The 19,331-nt window shown below is 29.3% G+C and overlaps 1 long non-coding RNA gene across 1 annotated transcript in view; it reads left to right on the forward strand.

Annotated features, from left to right (window-relative positions):
• LOC142318818 (uncharacterized) overlaps nucleotides 1-19,331 on the forward strand; it is a 115,540-nt gene that overhangs the window by 55,381 nt on the left and 40,828 nt on the right. Inside the window, exon 2 of the long non-coding RNA XR_012755049.1 lies at nucleotides 15,632-15,688. This is a non-coding gene — a long non-coding RNA (uncharacterized LOC142318818). The remainder of the gene's footprint in view (nucleotides 1-15,631; nucleotides 15,689-19,331) is intronic.

The following is a 19,331-nucleotide window of genomic DNA, read 5'->3' on the forward strand; positions in this document are numbered from 1 at the left end:
TTAAACTGATTTCTTTACTTTTAACTACTTGTTCCAGATAATCTTATAACTGACTCACAAGACATAAGAAAATTAGTTTTGTTGGAGAACAAATTATAAGCAATATTTTCACTAAACGGGCAGTTCATTTTTTAAAATAATAGAAGCACGTGCAGTACTGAATATTAGGTTCAATACGGCAATGAGTTTGATATGCTGATGTGTAAAATAAAGCTAGCACAGTGAAATCATTTTATTCTTAACATTCCCTTATTATCCTGACATTTGGTATATATCACATTTGAGATTAGCTACGCCCGGTTTATGATTTATGTCCGGTCTTCTACAATTTTTAGATTCTATGGCTCTGCAATTAAAAAAAAAAAACAAATTTGGAGAAAAAATAATATTTGCAAAAAAATTACGTTTTTCCGAATAATAAAAATGTTAAATCGTTCTTATTTAATTAATTAATTTCATAATAAACTGGATTATTTAAAAAAATGTCATAGATTAATACACGTAAACTAAAAACAAAAGAATGATGTTAATTCGTGCAAGTAAAATATTAGTATTTATAGAAATTTACAGTGTTTATGTAATGAGATTGTCTTATGTGCAAGAAAATCTTCTAAAATATATATATTTCGTAATTGTGCAAGTATAATTTCTCGTACGTTTACGTAAATTTTATTTATATGTTAGCTTTAGATATGTTAAAACTGTTCTTATAACAGTTTTTTAATAATTAATGGTAATTTGATTTTAAGCGATTAATAATAATTAACAATGTTATAAAAAAAATCATGAAAACAGTATTTTATTATCGAAATGAATTTTGCATTTTTCTCCTTACTATGTTAGTAATATTTTTAAGCCATTACTTCTCGAGAAAACTGATTTATATCATTTATTCTCTCATATTAGCAAGTTGTGAGTTAAATTCATTATAACATGGTTAATTAAGTATACTGTTAATCATTTGTTTCTCGCAATTTTGCTTCTACCACATAATAAGCCTTTCAGTAATACTGTCAGAATAGTAGATGTGTAATCATTGAAACTGATTTATTTTAAATGTCCATTCGTAGTGAAATTAAGTAAATTTGTACTTTAAAAATTAACTGTTAGTTTTATCATTTGAATTACTTTCGGAATTTTTTCAGATGTGACAAACTGAAGTATTCAGTAGATTTTAGTAGTAATAAAACAGGTTTTTTTCACAATTTGATAAGAATTTTTAATTCTTTTAACTAATTATTTTATTGACTTATTTTTATGATTTTTTAGTAACGCCTTATTAATTAACTTGTAATTATAATTGAAGCTATTAACAATGTTAAAATGTTGTTAAATTTTGTTTTATTGCGTGTTTTTTTATGCTTGCAGTAAACATTATGTACAATTTTTACCTGCTTCAATTAAGCTTGTGTTATATGATTGATACTTGAAAATGAATTTCCATCAAGGATATTATAGCAACATGGTTCGTTATATTTTTGACAAAAACACAGACAGGAAAAACATACTGCTAACAGATTTCAGTTTTAAATTAACAGTTAAATTAATTTGCTAACAGTTTTAAATTAATTTAACTTTGCTATGTTAGGGAATTGATGTAATAATAAGTCTTGATAGGCCTAAAATAATATTATGTTAGGATTTGTAACCAAATAGATGTGGCTGCTTAGGATGACATACAATTTTGCCTCAAAAGTTGCAGAGCTATCGCAAGAATACGAAATATGTCATGCAAAGCTTATCAAGGAAATAAGGAATAAAGTTAATTCCCATTGTCTTCTTTTTTGTGCCTAATTTACTGATGCAACCTGCATACCAAGACACTTAAATTGCAATTGATACTCAGTCTTAAAACTAACACGTTCACTCCATTCAGTGTAATGAACATCATTACACTAAGAGAAAGTAGCTCTGACAAGTACCGCTTGTACCTTAAATGCTTTATACAGGTTGTCAAATACAAGAAAAACTGGGCTATCTTGGTTGAAAATGATTGCTTAATGCAATCTTTTGCTATTATTAACTACAAATTTTTTATGCCACTGTATGAAAACATTTATATTGTTTTCTTAGTCTTTCAGCTGAGAATAAAATTATTAAATTGTATTAATTAGTCATTTAATTACGTTATAATATCACTTGTTTTGTCTTCATAAAAACTATTTTTTTTTCTTGGGATGTAAATTGTAATTAAGTTCAGCGAATTAAATTTATAATAGGCTCTTTTTTCTTGTGTTGGAAAAACACGAGAAGAAATATTTTGAATTATCGATTTTATAATGTGTTCACGGTTATATTAGGTAAAATTCTGAAAATTAGATTCAGCAAGCATTTAGTTGTAAGTTTTCTCTCCTTTTTAGATAGACTATTTATTTTATTAAAGAAAAAAAATAGTGTGAAATTTCTGAATTAAGATTGTTTAATTCTATTTTATATTTTTTGGAATTATTTTGGTTGTAATAGAGTGAAAAAAATTATCAATACTTTTTCACTAAAAAAATGAAAAGAAAAAAAATTATGAAAGAAAGATAAGTTAATAAAGTAAAATAAATAAATCTTTCGACTGACTGGTCGCAAAAACTTGTGACCAGTCAGTCTGCGGTAGGTTCTTTGTAAGAAAATTTATCGTCTATCAGGTTATAGGTTTTTTATCTCTTAAATTGTTTTATTTTGTATTTTTCATACAGTTGTACGACCATTTATTTTTACATATTTATTGTTTAAAATATATATCTGTACCTATAAAGCAACTTGTCCTGACTGACTGAATGATCCATCAATGCCCAGCAAAAACTACTGAAGATAAATTGATGATAATTTTTGCACATGCTCTTCTTACAGTGTACGTACAAATAAAGAAAGGTATTTTCGAAATTCCAAGTTGAAAGAGGTAAAGGAGTATTAGTAAAATTTACTATTTTTTTATTATTTATTGGTAATAAATGAAGGTATTGATTTGATTATTGGTTTATAAATTTCTAAAAACCAATTTCTAGATTCAACCTTGAAAAGGGTGAAGAAAGGAAAAAAATGTTAAATATGGTAGCAAATTTTCCCCTTTTCCGACTATAACAAACTAAACGAGATATTCACTAGATTGGGGCTTGGAAATAGTCTTCAGATAAATATCTAAAAATCATTTTCAGGTTTTTTGAATTCCGATTTTATTTTAAGGGATGCGCAGTGTACAGCGCAGTGGCTCAGCCAACTCAACCACTGTTACCGTATCTGCGAGCGCTACTGTCTATACATTCCTCCGGTTACTAAACTCAAAAACATAAAATAAAAACAATTTAAAAATTAAAAAAGGAAATAAGAAACGAATTACGATCACTTCCTAGTTGTGTTTGTCGAGTAACGCTAAGAACTGGTCAAAATACATTTTTACCCGTACGAAGTACTAGTAACCAGTTATAAATAATATTTTTAAGATAGAAGCTGACAGTTCCAAACTCTTGGATCACTCAAAGTTTCAGGTCCTGTACCGACCAAACAGTTGCTCTACAGAAATTGCAATTCACCGATTTTTTTTTGATTTTTATAAATGGAACATGTTTAATTTTTATTTATTATTATTATTCTTAAAAATCACAGCGGGGTTCAAGGGGTAAAACCCTATGGCTAGACGAAAAGGACGAGCGATAAGAGCCATGACTAGATAAATATTCCGTGATCGCAACGGAAACGCAAGTAACCGTATAGCGCGGGCGAAGCCGAGACGGGGATGCTAGTAATAGTTGTGTGTGTGTGTGTGTGTGTGTGTGTGTGTATATATATATAAAAATAGAAGCGTTTAGTTATTATACATAGGTTAGTTATACGTCTTATATTCATGGGTTCATTATATAATAAAGGTACAACCAGGATAGTTTAATAGAAGGTAATATAGAAAGCGGTTTCACAAATATTAAATTGCATTCACATTCACAATTAAAATCACTAAATACATCGAACATCACAAAAGCAGTATTAACGTAAAATGGAAAAAACGTATTGAATGAAACAAGAAAATATATAAAATTTTAATCACGAACTGGCTTATAAAGAAACGTGTGTCAACCCTACAGTTACGACGGAAAACACATTCATTCAATACAGTACAAATGGAACGCTGCAGTACTACCAAAAGACTACACGCAGTAGTAATCAACCTCTCATTGGGCCGTTGGCCATCATGTCACAATAAAACTACCTGTAAAACTGCGAACTTAGATTTAATGAAAAACAGAACGAGTAAAGACTACAAACATTCTATGTATTACATTACCAAATGTTATTGTTTTAGAGAAATTTAAAAATAACATTTTTTAACATTTGTACAGGTTAAAATTAGCACGGATCTAACAAGAACATTAAAAATCTTTGGTTATATTTTTACAAACTACAAGTAAAAATATTTATTTATTATATTTTTCTTTGGTTACGATATAGCAAGTTAAGAAAATACAACGCAGAACAACGATCATAGAATTTCTTTGTTTCCTATTGTCCTTCTAAATTAACCGTTGGAATAGACCTGATACTAATTATCAGTAGTAGTTATCTGAAAATTTTATTAATATTTCACGTACCTATAAACAATTGAACTTACATAGTTAAATTCGTTAAATTTAAACTTTCATCTTTAAAGGGAGTTTTTTAATGTTACTGAAGGTAGTACTAAAACATTAAAAAATTACACAGCTTATTATGTAAATAACAAGCAAAAATAGTTGTAATTGTTTTTTTCAAAGATGGAGTTAGTTTTCTTCATTTAAATAAGATTAAATAAAGTTTTTCTTTCATAATTTTCACGGCGTCGACGTAGTTAAGTCGTAATTTTTTTTAAAAATATAACTTCTAGAGTTAGAATTACTAATATATATATATATATATATATGTGTGTGTGTGTGTGTGTGTGTGTGTGTGTGTGTGTGTGTGTGTGTGTGAGAAAAAACTTATCGGGAGTGATTATAATCAACGCCAAGCAAAATCTACTGAAGACAACTGTATGAAAATTTGTATACTAATTCTTCTTACCGTGTAAGTGGACACTAAGAAAGGATTTTTTAGAAAGTTGTGGGTTAAAATGGAGTAACAATTTTTTGAGTTTCTGTGTAATAAATTAACTGATAATGACGTCTTGTGAATGTAATCATCATTCGAATATCTAAAAAACAATTTGTAGATTTTTGAAAATGCGAGTTTAAACAATTAAAATTAATTTCCGAATTTTTTTTTTGAAACCCGACTATTTTTTTTTTCTCGGTAACAAATGTAAATATCAGCTTGATTTTTTCTATGTAATCTTCATATGAATATCTAAAAAATGTTTTAGATTTTTCGAAATTTGACGTTGAAAGGGGTGAATAAGTTAACAATATTTTGAAGAACAGTTGCAAATTTTCACCATTTCCGACCATAATAAACGACATATTCACTAGATTTGGGCTTGTAAATATTCTAAAAAATATCTAAATCCATTTTCTGGATTTTATAATTTCGATTTTTTTAAGAGTAGCGATGGTGTACGGCACAGCGGCTCAACCAACACAGCCTGTTCCACCGTTGTTCTTTGTGCGACGCCAGTGACTGCACGTACCTTCTGTTACTTGACCAAGAAACATAAAATAAACAAAAAATCGATCGCGACGGGAAATTCCAGCAACCGTACAGCGTGAGCAAAGCCGCGAAGGGAGTGTTATTATTTTAACGCTACTAATTCCTGTTCAAGTAATCGGGCACGTTTTGGGTTTAATATTTTCAGCTTAAGTGAAAGGGTTTTACTTTTCATAAACGTTTTTCTGCGTTTGAACACGGTTTTTGATTTTGTACTTTCTTTTTATACCGACTCATAAATGAAACTTGTACACATCATTTGCCTCATTTGTTCATTAATTCCTGATTATGTTCCAAAAACTACTTTGTAATTTTTTCTATACTACGAAATCTATATAATTGTATTACCTTCTCTGTCGATACCTAAAATCCTACTGTCGTTCTAACCAACAATATGTTATCAGAGACTATACTAGAATAATTTCTTTATGTGGTTTTCTTATAAATGTACTTTAAAATTGGGGAATATACCGTTGAACAACATTTCTTATGAAAATGTAATCACTGATAGATCTTTTCCCTTACAACCAATTAATAAATGGAAAAAGTATGAGGAAAATCTTTTGACGGAAAAATGTTTTTGATTAAGTATCCAAATAGACGCTTTAAAAAAAATCACTATTATTAGGTTGTGTTACTTATCACATAATTATCTTTATAGTTGAAAGAATATATTTTGAATTTTATTACTTTTTAATTTCAGTGTCATTTATGAGTTTCACTATTTCATTACTAAATTATACTTAAAATGGTATTTTATTATAATTTTATCAAGAAGAGTTATTTAAAAATTTCAGAAAATTCTTGAAAGTTGTTTCACATCTTTTCCCTCTAATTTTTATCCGTTAACTAATTTTATTAATTCATCGAGTAAAAATCAGTAAATCACAAAACGTTATTATTTTTATTAATAGGGAATCAAAGTTCCGATTTGAAATAAAAAAAACTTCCTTGGAAATTCTACTTTAAGTTTTGTCTAAAATCTTCTCAAATAAGATTATGTACAAGGTGAAAGCCACATGTATAATGTAGAATGGATAAAAAACAGGATTAGGAAAATTCACCCATCAAACTTTCTTAAAATTAATTCCAGCATTTTTTATCGTACAGGCCTGCAAAGGACCACTAAAATATCATTTTAATTTCTTCTCTTCTAACTTTTCCTTTTTCTCCTTAAGAATTTCTTCAATCTTTCACTATGCTGTGTGTTTCGTTCTGCTGTCCAGCGCGTGAGCTCTCTTTTAGTTTTTGGATTCAGATGAACCTCTATTGTACGGATTTTTTCTCTAAATTTTTCCCTATCTTAACGATATTTTAATTCTATATTTGCTTTATTTAGGTCTTCCTTTACTTGTTTTACGTATGGAGGCGGAGTTTTATATTGCCAAAATTAATCAAAATGTTTTTTGTTTTATCTGTCTAGATCCATTCGAATCATATGTCCCACAAAATTTAATCTTCTCTTTCGGATTGTAGTTTCTAAATCATTAAACATTTTATGTATGTTTTCTTAATTTTCTCTTTGTTGTATTTCTTCGTTTGACTTCATTCTATATCCGCCTTTCGTTTTTCTTAGCCCATGGGTCGTTCTTAAAATTTTCCTTTCAGTTTTTAAAAGTGATTCTAGTTTTGTTCTATTGGAGATTTACATTTGTTGTACTTTATTATTTCCGGTATTTTATGTTATTTTATTACTTTTTTTTGAGTAATTAACAACCTAACAGATGCATTGCGGATAATAGGAAAAACGTTTGAAAATTAATGATGAAGTAGGACTATTTTATTAGTAAGAATGTTCTAGCCGGAATAGAAACAAAAGTTTATTTTTGTCTTGTACGTATGGTATATATATATATATATATATATATATATATGTGTGTGTGTGTGTGTGTGTGTGTGTGTGTGTGTGTGTGTGTGTGTGTGTGTGTGTGCGTACACACCCACACACACATTGTAAACCTGTATTGTTCATGTACAAAAAAGCTGTTTTTTCGCCTTCGTCTAAGTTTATTTTGATCCTATATTTACACTCCCCATGTCGACGTTTTGATTACAGACTAATTCTGTAACCATGGAAACTGACCTGAAAATGTCACCATTATTTTTTAGATTTAAAACCAGAGGTTTTTATCTTTAGATACTTATAGCTACGGACAGTATTAGAAGAGAATAAACGGGTAATTTTATCTAAATTTTAAGCGATACTCATTGCTCTTATGATTGTATCTTTAAACATTTTAAACAGAACTTTCAGTGAGAACTGTACTTTTAAATTAAAATTTCATAAAAATATCCAGTGATTAAGAATGATTTGTATTAAAAACTGATTGAATCTTATGTATTTATTGATTTATAAACGGATTAGATAGTTTTACTTGAAAGAATAAAAGATTTCTGTATGCAATAATTTTTCCCCTCTGTGTAACATTTCAGCACACTACTTTACCAAGGAAGTCGTTAAAGGAATTGGCATCGCCTTACTTCTAGTGACCAAATGGTTGATCCTACTCAAGCTGTTCGTTTTTCCCTCACGGACGGTTACAACGCTCACAATAACCAACAGACAGCTTATAGTTCCGACGGTTTTCAAGATATAAAGAAAGTTGCTTTTTGCAAAATGTTTACCAGAAGGGCGTATAGCAGTTTAAATTGTTCTTTCACTCCTTCTCCTCCCTCTCTGAGCGCGCATGCGCGTGCGTGCGTGCGTTTCATCGCATCTATGTGTGGACGTATAGATTGCCAATGTGCGACACACATAGATGTGCGCTAAAACTTCGAATTGAACTTGTACTAAACAATAAACTGGTGTCTTTTTTTTTAGTTAAGATATGATTTCTTATCGTTCTGTAACTTTTAAAATTACATGTCAATGACTAAGCTTCGTATACCTGTAACTATACAAGTTTTGAAAGATTAAAAACAGTTAGATAAATATCTTTACAACACCGACACGGCCAATATATCACAAGGGATAATAAGGATTAATATTAAGGATATTTAATGGATATTTTATTAATTTATACCTGTGATACGCGCACACATGTAAATAAGATTATACATATGTATATGTTGATGAAAAGAACCAGACAAGTAATGAGACGGGTAGAATGAAGATGAATAACGAAAAGAGATAGTGAAGGAAATGGGAACTACGTTTTTGAGTATTAATTTTGCATTGTAACCTTTACCCCAAAACTGTGTTCTGCTTTATTTATGCATTCAGAGTGTATCCAAAGCTCTCACGGAACTTTCTAAACCAATTCGGTTCGTGAAAATAAATGAAAATGACCTGCAAACTTATGCTCTAAATTCCTTCGTTTGCGAGTTACGATTAGTGAAAGATTTCGCTCGGATTTCACCTACTCCGGAGAGATGTGATCGAAGTGAAATTTTTAGGATAATTAAGAAGCGAAATTAGTGATTTCTTATGATTTTTAACCTGAAAGATCAAATAAAATAGGTCCAGAACCGTATCTGTAATAGCCTTTGAGAAATCTGGAATGAAAACCAATAAATTGGGGTAAAAAACTCTGTTTTTTATGTTTAACGTAAATAGTTCTGTTAAATATCAATAAACACATAAAATTTTTAAACAAAACTTGTAAAGAATTTAATTTTAAACAAAATAGTTTAAGATAAGTTGAATAAAACAAGGAAAAGTTAGAAAAAGTTGAATTTTATATCAAGAAAAGAAAGTTTATTTATAACTTTCAAAATGCATGTTTGATACATTTCATATTTTCTTTCTTGTTTCTTGCATTCCATATTCTAATTATTATTTTATTTGGAAACATTTAATCGCAAAGTTCTTTTCAATAGTGTGCCTCGTATTACAATTATTATGTAGTAGTAAATTCTATTGTCAAAACTAATCAGTCACACTTTAGCGTGTTTAAATTATTGTCAGATTTATTATGTGGTGGTTAGGTTTCCCTTCGGAAATGTAACCGTTGAATTACCTGACCTGATCCTTTACTTTTTATTAATGAGGTTTTTCATTCGTTTATGATTTCTCCGACCGGATTGGTTTTATTTACCTCCATTTATATAGGACACGATTTTAATTAGAATCAATTAAACTTGTGCGAATGAATGTCATGATACGCTTGTAAATTAATTTTTGTTTATTACATTTTATATATGTTAATTTAATACTTACTTTAAAATGATAAATTATTTGCTAACCTTTGCAAATAAATTCACAAGTTACTATTTCAAAGATATTAAAAAACACGTACTTCCTTGTTATGAAATAAATATATTTATGTCTTTTTTCTATAAACCCTTAAATATTTAAGATGTGATTGCTTATTGTTTGTAACTTTTTAAAATGAACATGTCCGACTAAGCTACATATAACTGTAACTATATAAGTTTTGGACAAATATTAAAAACAGATAAGTAAGTATCTTTGCAACACTGACACTGTTAATATATCACAAAGCAGATTTTCCTTTCGAAACACCTGTTAAAATCATAAAAATGGTGTTTGACAACTGTTACCTACTTTTCTTGATTCAGCTTTATTCTTTATTTAATTTTCTAAAATAATCAGTGTTGATTGAGATAACATTCTCAGTTCCTTAGAATAACAATTTCTAAGCATCTTTACTCATAAGAAGGACAACTCATTACTCATCAACAATTATTATGCGGTCACGAAGTCAAATTTATGCCTCTATAAATTACTTTTCCGGTAGGTATTATTAAATAACTACCGGAAAAGTATACTAGCATTAGCTAGTATAGCATTATAATGCAGATACAGTCTATATATATATATATATATATATATATATATATATATATATCTGAATATTAGGGCTGGGCTTTACTAAGAGCATCCTAGCTCCCCCATACTCTGAATTTTGTTAGTGTGGAAATATCCACACTATTTGCTAGTGTGAAAATATCTATCTGATACCCAATGGAACATTTTTTTTTTTCACTGGAATATTTTTCTGTAAGTGTAAATATCAAAATATTATAAATAAAAGCAGTAATTTCAGCGGATATTTTAAAAACAAAATGTATTTTTTTATTGTATATAGTATGTGTTGATTCTTTTTTATATTTTTTTCTTTCTGTAAATATTAGAATATTACATGATGTTTTTCTTATAATTCTCCATGTAGTATTGTATGTAACAGATATAACAAGCTTAAACGAATCACACCGTTGACAGCTTTTATACACTTCAGATGCGAAAACTTCCTTATGCAAATTTTTTTTCATTCACTTTATAAAACACCATAGTTGTTTTACAATAAGTATAATATGGTTACCTTTTTTATGTCTAAAAACTCTTTCTAAATAAAATTTTAATCATTGATTTAATGAAGTGAGAGTAAAAATAAAAGTTAAAAAGCTTTGTAAAATAAAATTAGGTTAAAAAAATGATTTTAACTCAAAACTTACATTTATTTTTAAAAAATACGGTTTAAATTTTGTGATAATGCTTAAAATTTGAATTTAGGAAAATATAAAATGAGTTTTACTGATAATGAAGAACATTACATAAAGTATGCAGAATTCGATTCTGGTTTTCTGAAGCGAAAAACTAGCATAAATGATGCAATTACTGTTAATGTTTCGTTGTGGTATAAAAGGGATTGTTAGTGAGCGGTCCATTCATTTACAGAAACACTGGTGTCATTACCTGATGGGCAATTTATTAGATAAACCGAGCTTTGGTGGTCTTATAACGTACCGTACGTTTATTCGTCTGTCATTATTAATTCTGATTCCTGTCAATAACTGCCCTTATAATCTCAAAAGCTATTGTTCACTCAGAATTATTCATTCTCTATATGAACTATACGTCAGGAAAAAGATTAAACAGAATAGCGGTTGAAATATGTTGTAATCATTATGTGTGATATACCGTATACGCTCGTATTTATAAACTTATAAAAACAAATACACGTGATTTTTCAGATCTAACTTTAACGCCTCAGATTATTTTAGAAAAAAGTAAAGATTATTAATATTATGGAATTATTATAGTTTTTTCTTGGGTGTGATAACTTTACTAAATCTACCATGAAAAATAATAGTATTAATCGATAAACGACTCCGCAGATATTTGTATTTTTCAAGATTTTGAGATTGTAACACGTAAAAAAAACAAAATTCTTGTTCTCAAATTTCCACGTGTTTTGATTCATTAATATGTTTATCCATGTATCCATTTTATGTCTGTTTTGCGTTACATATCTATCAACATAAATAATTTATATTTGGTCTCTTTAAGTTGTGTAATAGTAAGAATTAATTCTTTAAAAATTTTTAAAATTCTGGAGAAAGCAAGAAGGAAAGTATTTTCTCAAAATCGAACTTAAAAAAATTATTTCAAAAATGTTATGAATTCATACAGGCAAGCGAGCGAGCAATGACGGTAACTGACAATAATGAAAACTGTTAATTTAAAGTTTGAATGAATGCACATATATTAAATGAGAACCTGAATTCATGAAAATTCAATGTGAGTGTGTGAACGCGCGCTCTTGCTCGTACGTGCGTGAGGGTTGGTGTGTAAATTTTGGATTCAGAATTTGAGTGCTATGTTGGTAAGACTTTGCTCTTTTTATGCACCACAAATCCCATTCCTCGTTCTTTGTGATAGGTTGGCGTCAGAAGACATTCCGGCCCTAAAACTACCACTGATCTAATCGCATAAAATGTGCACAAAGATAACCTAAAAGAAAAAACGGTAATTCTTTGAATAATTTGTTACCGTCAGCCGTTTAACAATGCTGTAATAGTTGCCAAGCATAAAATTTGTGATTGAGTTTGTTTCATTTTTATTAGAATACAAAAGATGATAATAATTATTAAGCCAGAATTCTGTAGATTTCGAATGGCTCATTCAGTTTTAGTATTATAATCAATTGCAATAATTTATTAAATTTACATTATTTTATAAACATATATATATATATATATATATATATATATATATATATATATATATACATATATTAATTATTTAAATGAGGACATTGGTAGAAGAATATTAAAAAATAATCTGAGGTAGTAAATAAAAAATTAATTAATATTTTATAAATAAAAATCAAACAATATTTTATAAAATACATCGTCGATGCAATGTGAGCTATTATTTTTCACTTACGATTCTCTTTTCATTATTTCAGACATAAAAGCTAATACGCATTATTTTATTTTTTTAAATGGATATTATTAAAACTGATGAAAGAAATACAGTCTTGTTTTATACATCCGTGTGCTATTAAACTTTGAACCTGTTTCAATCTTTTATTTAATTTCTCAGTAAAACGTCGGGTAGATGAAATTCCGCCTAAAATTATATTTTACATTTGTAACAAGCAAATGTTTTTACTTTCCACGAGAACGACTGAATATCTTTCATGTTTTACTAAACGTTTTGATTTAGTTGTGATTTCCCTGTTTTCAGAATCTCTGGTTGTACTTTTGTTATTAAAATCCTGTGAGTCAATTTACCGTTGTAGCTTGATATAATTTTTTATTCACAAAAGCTTGGAATGGTTCCTCAAATTGGCTGGAAAGCAATGACTAAATATTTAAAAGGGAATTTTACATTTTATTATTCAACTTTCATTTTGATATTAAAATGTTTGTAAAAAATTAATTATTATTCTCTTTGTACGAGTTGAAGATCTAGCAGACTCTTTTTAATCATTACTTTTTTTAAGTCAACAACAGTGATATTTTAAAGCAAATTCGTTGATGATTTATATTCATATATGGAGTATGTATGTATTGTTAACAATATATATATATATAAAATCACGTAACCCTCACTTAAAAAAAATAATTTATTGAAAAAGACTTATCAAACTGTATGATACAATTGTAAATTATTTCATATTTAATAATGCTTTATTTACATTTCACAATTTTTCATTATTGGTCATTGAAATATTCTTATTACTCGTCATTGAAGTAATCGTATGTTCACTGATATTGAAAATAGTTTATTTGTCTCTTGTAAACTCTTCAACGTTTTTAGTCGTTATTGAAAACATTACTTTTTCAGAATAAAATCCTGCAAGTAAGAATATGACAGCGAAAAATTAGACGATCATTGAAAAATTTACTCAACATCATCATAGTTGAATTACCGATAAGACATATAGCGGTGTCTTGTAGTAACCACCAGACTTCTCGCTCGTAAATTTTTAACAAAACTGCTAAGTTTGTAATAATTATTCTATAATGTTTACCGGTTAACATCAGTAAAAAGTTGATCCTACGTCGTCAAGAAAAAATGACCAATTTTCAGATAATACGAAGCATTTTCAGGGAAAAGTTTGTTATCTTAAAATATCGGTATAACGTTGGTTATTTATCTATTTGGAAAGGTTATTAAAATTATTTTCTAAACCTTATACACTTTTCATATAGGTGGTTCAGAATGAAATAGCTGTACTGAAATTTGTTATTAAAGTCGGTTTTTCTACATCTATGCACTGTTTGAATCCGGTAAGCGCGTAACTTAAGTTTTCAGTAACCTTGTGAACAGTACCACCATCTATTTAAACTACAAAGTTTATTATAAGATTTTTGTTCAAAATATCAATATTTTGTTCAAAATATTGATCAATTTTCTACAGAGTGTCATGTAATACCAAAGTCGCTATTTTTTAAGGTCAGTATATTAGTTACAAAAATTCTTGTCATTGTCTTGTACTGCACAACCAGTAAACCCACAAATCGTTCAGACATTATGAATGTACTTAAATTATCTAATATTGCTCCTTAATAAATGCACATTACGCTTACGAATGCGACGATACTGTATTCAAAGATCCGATGCTATTAATTCAGACAGAGAAGTTACTTATCACATGGTCTATCTGTTTCATGTTTTAATCCTACATTTGTGGTGTTAGAAAGGTTCTTACCTCGTCATATATTTCTCATTAACTTACAGCAAATAAATTACAGGAATATTTCGGTATTGATATTACGATTCATATTTTCATATAATGATATAAATAAAACATATCGGCGTTTAAACAATGAATTCTTTTCACTAAATGAATTGATTAACTTGCTTAATGAATTGATAAATATCCGTAAATTTAATTAATTAATTTACTAAATTAACTTGAAATTAGGGAAAGAAACTTTAAAGAATTCATGTTATTGTAATTTACAATAACAATCGTATTCGATATTGAAAAACTATTCTTTCTTTATTAAATACACCGTCTTATTAAACTTTGTTTCCACTATTCAATTTTATTATCAGTTTATATCCGTTTTCATTTTGAATATTTATAAATTTTGGAATAATCAAGCTGTAAGTAGATGCCAATTAAGGTTTTCTCATATTTGCATTTATAATATTTGATATTATAGCTACGTTTTGATGTTCAATTTTCAGAAAAATTCTACAATATCATACTGCATATTTATATCATACAATACATAATTTCAGTTTTCAAACTGAAATAATTGCGGAAAATTTTTATCAGTTATCTACCGTTCTATCATTTATTAGTTACACTGACAAACTCATACCCTTGTCTGTAAATGTCAGCTTTGATTATTGAGATTGAAGTCCTTATCATTAATGATCATTATCGATTAGCTCCCGTTAAATTAAATGATGAAAGATAAATATTTTTGTTGAGATAAGGTTGATATCAGAATTATTAAATTATTGCTTCCTAGTAGTTGAATTGCTAAAGATAAGACTAGCTATTGACTTACTACTAAAAATGATGTTTACTTACTACTAAAAATCATATTTAATGACTGAGAGAAGCTTACTTTTGTACTCTAGTAATTAGACGTAGTTAATAGATAATTAATGTTCTTGATCGTTAAAGAATTGTTAATTCGTTCATAGGCTACCAACGACATTACATCTGAGTAACCGTGTTAATTACGTTATGAAAATCTGTCTTAAAGTTTATTCCAGAATATGGATGTCAGATTGCAGATTTATCAATAATTTTTTTATTAAAGAATTGTATACAAGCTTGTTATCAATTATTTTTAATTATTTTTCGTTTTGTTTCAGGTACAACAGTTCTGTCGACAGCGTAATAAATTTCAACTGTCCCAGTTACTTACTCAGGTATGAGCTGTCTGTAAAATTATATATTAGTTTATTTTAAGGATTATTTATATACATAAAAGAAATTTTGCTTAGAAATATGGTACAGAAATTTTTTTAATTATGACATACGAAAGCCAGACCTGGATCGATCACAGAACCATTAATTTTAATTACAAACAATATAAAAAAATTGTTTATTAACTTATGCTATTTTCGTACGTATTTATAAAAAAAACGATCAAATGATTTTATTCGTACTGCTTTGAGAAAAAATTTGCCTACATAAATTTAACAAAAATTATTGAACCTTAATAAAAGATTATTCATTTTCAGTTTTATATTACGGACAATAGATTTTATTTGAATGGATAAAATTAAAATTATGGCAATTTTTGAAAAAAAAATTATATGATTTAAAATTTACTCTTAGACTAATGAAAAATCTGAGCTTCTTAGTGGGTGTATGATGGGCGAGTGGTAACTTATTTTTAAGGGATATACACCATGTATTCTAACAGTATATTAGAATTATTTTAACTTACTAGACAGTTTTCATGTAATCTCCTAAAGAACTTAATGTACGAGTAGTAAGATAATTTATGGATATTTTTTATCTATTTCGGTATAGTTTCCAATTCAATTATAATTTATAGTGTATTTTGTGCGGAAAATTAGCCTTTACTTAGTATTATAATTAAGTAATTGTAGAAGAAGATTTTTAGGTAGATTTTTATTTTATGAACTAAATAATTATCAAACTTGAATATCTTGTTGTCATGTGGTTAAATATTGTCAAGAAAACTTAATTTCACAATTAAAGAAGAAAACAAGGGTTATTTTTGTTGTTTATTAGTCATATTATGAGTTTGGGGAATGTAATATCTCTTAACAATAAAAAGATTAAATACTGACGGAAGTTATTGATGTAGATTAATATCAAATGCATGTTGTAACTAACGGTTGGAACTTGAAAAGAGATTAATCAGAGTTTGCAATATTATTGGTGGAATATATTCGTTTCAACATTACTATCTTGTTATGTGTAACAACTCTAAAATCCAACTGTGTTTTCCCAACTCTGAAAAAGCACGGTGTTAGCTTAGGCAACGCCCCATTTTATATCGTTGTTAGGTTCAAATAGTATTTTGTTTGATAATAAGAGATTTCTTTGTAAATCTTTCTGACATAATAATTTATATGATAATGTATAATGATATTAATATATGTATATATATTTAATGAGTATATTATAAATGTAATATTTAAATAATACATAAATATTTGTTAGTATATCACATCTAATTTAATTTTTTTTTAATTAGCTTATTAGGAATAATATTTTTAAAAATGTTTATCGAAATTTGATATGATAATAAAATTATTTGGACTTTCAGTCAAACCTACTGATTAATTACAATACAAACGAATTTTTTGAAATACTGGACTACACTAATAACATTCATAAAACTAGTATATTGGAAAAAGCTCATATATATATATATATATATATACTGAGTTTAATGCTTGATTAAACTGTTTCTTGTGCAGCGTGTTACCTTCCTTCCCGTATTTTATTCCTAAAATGTTAATTAAAACATAAAATTTTAATAAAAAACCAATTAAATGAATAAATCTACAGAGTGATTCAAGAGTAAAGGAAATAATTTGGGAAATGATTCGAGAGCTAGAAATAAGGAAAAAGGTTAATTTTATATATATATATATATATATAGCTATGGCTATAGCTATAACTAGCCCTAACAGAAGTTACATTTTTCAAAAAATTCGATAAAAATACGCCAACGCCGTAAAAATTATGAAAGAAAAACTTTATTGAATATTATTTAAATGAGGAAAAACCTACTCCATCTTTGAAAAAAAAATTACAATTACCTTTTCCTTGTTATTTACACAAGGTGGGTGAAGTTTTTAATATTTTAATGCCTTCTTCAAAAACATTAAAAAAAACTCCCTGTGAATGTCTCTGAAGATGAAAGTTTGAATGTAACGAATCCAATAATTTATACATACATGAAATAATTCAAAAGTGTTGATTTTATTTATTTTTTTTTTTTGCGGAACCTTAACAGGTTTCGTATGATGTTATTAAGAGTGCGTATGTGTGCTTGGCCCTACCGACTAAACATCCTCTCTCACCGACCCTCCACTTCCGAGGCCGGACCGGCAGTTAAGCATCGCACGACCCCGGGAGGTGCCATCGGGCTCAGGGGATTCAGAGTCTCCGTGTCATCACTTTCGATCCACACAAGCGCAGACCAACGATGGCTCCACAGGTAGCCGTCCTCCTCTCCGTCGCCCTCCGATCATGTTCTTCTGTCTCCCTCAGAGGATTTTGGATTGTTTTTACTCAACCTCCACGGTAGTCGGGGGGGGGGGGGGTTTATCTCCACAATATATTTCTCGACAGCATCCCATTCTTTCTGCCCAGTGAGCATGTAATTGACAGTCTCTTCTGGGTTTAACCGGTCAAGTCCCCCTTGTTCTTCTCTCATCTGAATCCATCTCAGACATGTAAAGGGGTGCTTAGGAGAATCTTCTTCCCCGCAGTATATACACAAAAAACCGGTGAAGGCATGTACCAAATTTATCACGACCAGTCAAGTAAATGCTCACTTCCTTTTGAGCCGTGGCTTTATACTAGGAATTAGCCTCTTTGTCCACATACTTTTATTTGAGGCTTTCCACTCGGTCTGCCATTCGGTGACGAGTAGCTCATATGCTTATCCCTTTCTCATGCCTTCATAAGTATTTACTAGCTTGTTAGCTCTGATGTGTATAGATGGGACACCTGCCAACACCTCTGCTGCCTCCCTAGAAACCGTTTAATATGCAGATGTAATTTTTAGCGCTGCCCTCCTTTGGAGGGAGGGTAGTCTCTGAACGTTTCTTTTCCGCTGAAGTGCCTCATGCCAGGCCGGTACAGCATACAATAACACTGAGGTGGCAGCTGATAGTATCAGTCTTCGTTTATCTACCCTGGGCCCCCTTCTATTACCCATGAGCTTACCCAGAGTCCCGATTGCCTTTTCCGCTTTTATGGTACTTTATGTATACTTTAGGTATACTTATACGCTTTTATGGTATATTCGTAATATGTTTGCTGAAGAGACCTGGTCGCTCGATTCACACACCTAAATATTTTATTTGTCTCTTAGCCAGCTCATTAAAACCTACTACCGCTATGCCGTCGTCTCTTATTCTTCTCCTTCCGACCATCGCCAGCACGGTCTTCTTTTTCGCAGCTTCAATGCCTTTGTTTTAAGCCAGTCACTTATCTGGGTCAGGGTCTCTGTAGCTGTTGTTTCAACCTCTTGCTCCGTTTGACTAGACACAAGGACGACCATATCGTCGGCATATGCTACGATGAATGTATCCCCTAGGAACTGTAACCTCAAGAGATCATCGAAGACTAGGTGCCACAGGATCGGAGCAAACACCGATCCTTGAGGGATACCCCCATACACTTGGAATCTAACCTCCCCTTCCACTGTTAGTGCCATCAGGTTTCCATCATACAGGTAGTTGTTTAATACCCCTACAGATAATCACTAATGTTTTTCTACCTCAGTATCCTTAACACAACCGGCCAGGGGACACTATTAAAGGCGTTTTGAATGTCTAGTAGTACAATCAACGGGAT

This window comes from Lycorma delicatula, chromosome 2 (assembly GCF_047948215.1).
Source record: "Lycorma delicatula isolate Av1 chromosome 2, ASM4794821v1, whole genome shotgun sequence".
NCBI lineage: Eukaryota > Metazoa > Arthropoda > Insecta > Hemiptera > Fulgoridae > Lycorma > Lycorma delicatula.